Here is a 4,927-nt window from a genome sequence, read left to right on the forward strand (position 1 = left end):
GACAATTTTGAGGATTGGCAGAGGAGTAAGCTAATTATATGTAATATGAAGAGTAGCAAATGCCCACTCTACCCAACAGCCAAACGGTGTCATAATATGTTACATTTTATCTATAATTAATATTTTAGTTGATATTAATTAAGAAAACAGTGTGTCCATCCCTGAGGTACTAGAAAGGCTTTGAAAGGAGAAGCGGTCCATGGCATACAGTAATAGGCTTGAAATATTTTGCTCAAATACATCATAAGGAAGATGTAATTTTCAGCATATTGTAGTTATTAATGTTTTAAAGTAATAGATCACTCCACTAAATATATTCAATAGCATGTAAATACAATTGTAATTTGATACTCACCACCATTTTAGATAAATGCATTTTTATTAACAATTTTACATTGTATCAGTATACCTCAGAATCATATTTTCATTTTATTTCTTCCACAACATTTTATTATAATGTAACTAGAGGCCTGGTACACGAAATTTGTGCAGGGGGGTCCTCAGCCCAGCCTGCACCTTGGGGGATGTCTGACTGCCGGTTTAGGCCAGACATCCCTCTTGCAATCGGGACGCTACATGCACCAGTGACCATACTTTTCATACAGGTGAAAGGCATCTTGCTGTTGTATGGGCAGCTACATTTTTTTGCCCTGATTATAAAAAGTAGTACCTAACATGATCCTTCTGAGGCAGTAGTACCATTTTCCCCATCTTATGGGTGAAAAAACTGGAGCAGCGAGAAGTTAAGTAATTGGCTTTGTCACATAGATATAAGTGTCAGAATCAGGGCTGACCACAAAATGTGCAAGCCAGAATTCATGCATGTCATCGCTGCATCATCCTGTTTTTTCAGTGTTAGAGTAGCCTTGCCAGGTTTTAATTTTTAAATCTAAGAAACTGTTCCCAATATATAGGGTTGGGTCCCTAGGCCTGGCCGGTGATCAGGGCCGAACTGTGGGGTGACTGGCAGGTGGGGTGATCGAGGGGGGGGCCCGCTGGCACCCGCCTTGGCTGGCAGCCTGGCACCACCCACTGGCCAGCCCCACCCTCTGAGTGCCCCGCTGGTTGCCTCCCTCTCAGGGGGGTAGACGCTCAATGCAGGAGCTGCCCCCATTGAATGTCTGCCACCTGGTGGTCAGTGTACATCATAGTGACCAGTCGACAGGTAGACTATATGTCCCCTGGTGGTCAGTGCATGTCATAGCGAGTGGTTGAGTGCCTTAGAATATCATTAGCATATTACATCTTGATTGGTTCAATGGACACTTAGCATATTAGGCTTTTATTATATAGGATAATAAAATAATCCTCTTGCCAGAGACACATTTTGAGGTGGTACATTTTGATTCCCTACAAGGTGTACAGCATGATGACTTATTGGTGGAAATGATTAAAGGAGATATCCTGGACACCAATATTTCAAATTTTTCCTTTATCTTGTGCCTTTTTATTTTATGTTTTTGCATATAGGGGCAATAAAGCATAGTAAGATTCTGAGGGGTGAGATGGAAGGGGATAAGAAATGTGGAAAAGAAAATTTGATTGACATCTCAATTGCAGATGCCTTAGTCAAATCAATTTTAGGAAAGAATGCAAGTGGAAATTGATTCACTTAATATTATCATGCCAGGGTACCCCAAAAGGGTTTTCATATACTTCCAGAGATAGGAGTCCTTAAGCTTGAACTTTTCACATAGGGTACAACCTAGGAAAGCATTCTGAAAATTCTTTGCTGGAAGTGGTTGATACTAGTTGAACAACTTGTTAAATAAAAATTATTCAGAAAGGAGAGAGGTACTGAACAGGAGGAATGTCCACCAATGAAAAGTTCAACAACCAGCACGGTTTTACCATGCTGAGGGTCTGACCCTGAGTGCCATGACCTTCCTGCATGCTTATTCATGTTGTTCTCTTAATCAGGAAATAAATGAGTTCCTTGCAGTCCTTGAGAAAAGAATGGATGAGATGAGTTCAAACGTAAAAGAGGAAATCCTATATAATAAAGGGCTAATATGCAAATAGACCGAAAGGCAGAACAACCGGAAAAACCGAACAACCAGTCACTATGACGTGCGCTGACCACCAAGGGGCATGTGCGGAACATGGCAGGCATTGGCCACAGTGGGATGGTAGAGCAGGTGACTGGGGGTGGCAGACCAAGGCACCAGTCGCTGTCATCGGGGTGAGCCTCTGGTGGTTACTGAAATTTTTTTGTTCCTGCATGCTGCAGTCCCGCCTGGTGCTCGTACCTGCTGCTGGTGCCTGGTGCCAGTCCAGATCACACAGCGCCATCAGTGGGTGTGAGCAGTGGCTGCTGGCCCTAATCGCCCCCCACAGCTTCTCTACCTCCCCCTGCTCTTGAGGGACAATCGGGGCAGCAGCCACCGCTTGCACCCGCTGACTGCACCAGCCCCGCTCCCACCTGCTGCTGGCACTGGCCCCAATCACTCCACACCATCAGCAGGTTTGAGCGGAACTGACACCATCAGCGCATGGGAGCAGCAGTGGGAGCAGGTCTGCCAGCAGATAGGGAACCAGGGGCCACGGCAGGAGGGGCCGGGCAGGGGTGTGGAAGATGGGCTGAGACCCGCCCCTGTGCCTACCGCAGCCTCACGGCCCACAGTTCCTTTAAAGGTGCATGAATTCGTGCACTGGGCCCCTAGTATAAAATAAGGGGAAATTCTCCTCTTAGGGAAATACTCTAGGAAACCTTGTTTGAGAATCATTTATTAGATTTAATGTATGCTATGCTAGCCTGTTATTTTTTTTTCAGCTAAAGAAATACCAGGGGGCTTCAAGTGAATCATCATTTATCTTATGTCTTGTCACAACTACATTTAATTATCTTTCTGTCAATTATTTTAAAACCACTTTACCCTCCAGTCTTGTACATAAGTTGTGTTGGCATGGTTACCCAACACATTATTCCAAGCATATTGATCCTATAGCTCTTCAAAGCAATAAATTCCTTTTCCAATACTAGTCCAATCAAGGTTCAAAATTATAGACCACAATATCAGTTTCTGGGTAGAGAAATTCATTACCATAATGAGCTTTTGTAAACTAATGGCTAATTTCTCTAAATGGCTATTAAAGTTTCAACAGAAAATATTAAAGAAGGAACATACAGAGGCATTGAGACAGCTGCATCAATAGTAGACCAAAGAATCTCTTTTATAGATCTATCAACTGTCAAGACCAGCATCTCTCGAAAGCCCTGGGCTGAATTCTATAGCAAATATTCCTTCAAGCAAGAAGTGCTAGGTGTGCATACCACATGCCTGACCCTATCCTTGCCCTAAATTTGCCCCTGCAGTCGGGGCTTTCTCTTTTTAGAAAAGAATAAGTCTCAGGAGTGTATTTTCTGGAAGGGGTATGGAAGGTTGGGAGAGATCATTGTTATCAGGATCAGAGATAAGAGTAAGCAAAATAGGAAAAGAAGAAATGGTTTTTTCAAACAACATTGCACAGGAAATAAACAAAGGTTGGGAACAAATGGCCTACCTAAACATCAGAGTCATTTTAGTCAAGTCTCATAACTTCTGTGCATCCTGATTACTTTATGTAGACTAGTGGTTTTCATCCGGAAGCAGTGTTCCCTTAAGGGGACACTTGGCAATGTCTGGAGGCATTTTTGTCATCACAGTTTGGGAGAGAAGCTGCTACTGGCATCTAGTGATGCTGATAAACATCTTCTATACACAAGTCAGCCCCACAACAAAGAATGATCTGACCCCAAGTGTCACTAGTGCTGAGACTGGGACACTCTGATAAAGAGATTGAAATTTAACTTGCAATGACTATATTGAGGAGTTGTTTTGAAGACAAAAGGGAAAAGAATGTAAATGGTTTAGGAATCCACAAAATTACATAATCAGTGATGTTATTTTTACTGTATTATTTACTCCCTTTTCCCCTTAGAGTTCCTTCCCTCTGTCAACGAACCCATTACCTTTATATCCCACTCTTTTCAGGGCATCTCAGCCTCTTCCATCCAGCTCCCTGCTCAGGTCTTTCTCTTTATACCCTGCTTCTCCTTTCCTATTTCCCGGGTTTCATCAAAATATATTTATTTAATGGCTAGTTTATCTGGATATTTTAGATGATTAAGTTGTACGTGAAACTACTTTGAATTGATGGCTCAAAATAAAACTGTTGTTCATAGTTTAATATATATCCAAACGAACCTCGAAAAATTAAACATGAACAGAATTTAGGTTTCATTTTTGCAGTGATTTTCTAAATGTGAGTGGTAGAATCTTAGGTTCTGGGGAGGCATCGCAATGGGAACCATGAGGGGCCAAGAGAAGAAGTAGAACAGACTTCTTTATAAGTCCGTTGCCCTCCTTTTAATTAAAATAACTAAACTTTTATTTATTTGACATACCCTAGTCTTTCACAAGCTTTAATTTGACAAAAGACTTTCACTAAGTCAATAGCCCCCCAAAAGCCACTGTAATCTCATCTGTTTCCTTTTTTTAAAGAAAGAACATGAGGTTCCAGGAGCCGTAGAGGTCGGTAATGAAAGGTGAGAAATACAATAGCTCCCAGTCCAGTGACCTGTCCAAGCTGTGATGTTGGTTCATAGATAATGACCGCATTGGAACGAGAGGCTTCCATGGCCTAATGCAAAAGAATGAGTCCTGTGAGCTGTGGGGGCTTTGAACAGGAGAAATAAAAGAGGCCTTTTCAAGCAGAGTCTTTTAGCTCCTTCAAATGGTACACAGCCCATGTTCACTAGATTAGAAAATTGAGTCAGTTCCATAAGAAATAAACCAACTACCTCCCCACTCGTTGCTTCTTCTCTCCAGACCATCCCCTTCAGTGAGAGAGGAATGAATGGATACAGTAAGGCCATTCCTGTTCGTCTTCATCATGTATCCCTAAACCAACCTGGTCATAAAAATCACCCAGGGAGCTTGTTGTA

Source organism: Myotis brandtii, unplaced genomic scaffold (genome assembly GCF_000412655.1).
Source record: "Myotis brandtii unplaced genomic scaffold, ASM41265v1 scaffold200, whole genome shotgun sequence".
Taxonomy (NCBI): Eukaryota; Metazoa; Chordata; class Mammalia; order Chiroptera; family Vespertilionidae; genus Myotis; species Myotis brandtii.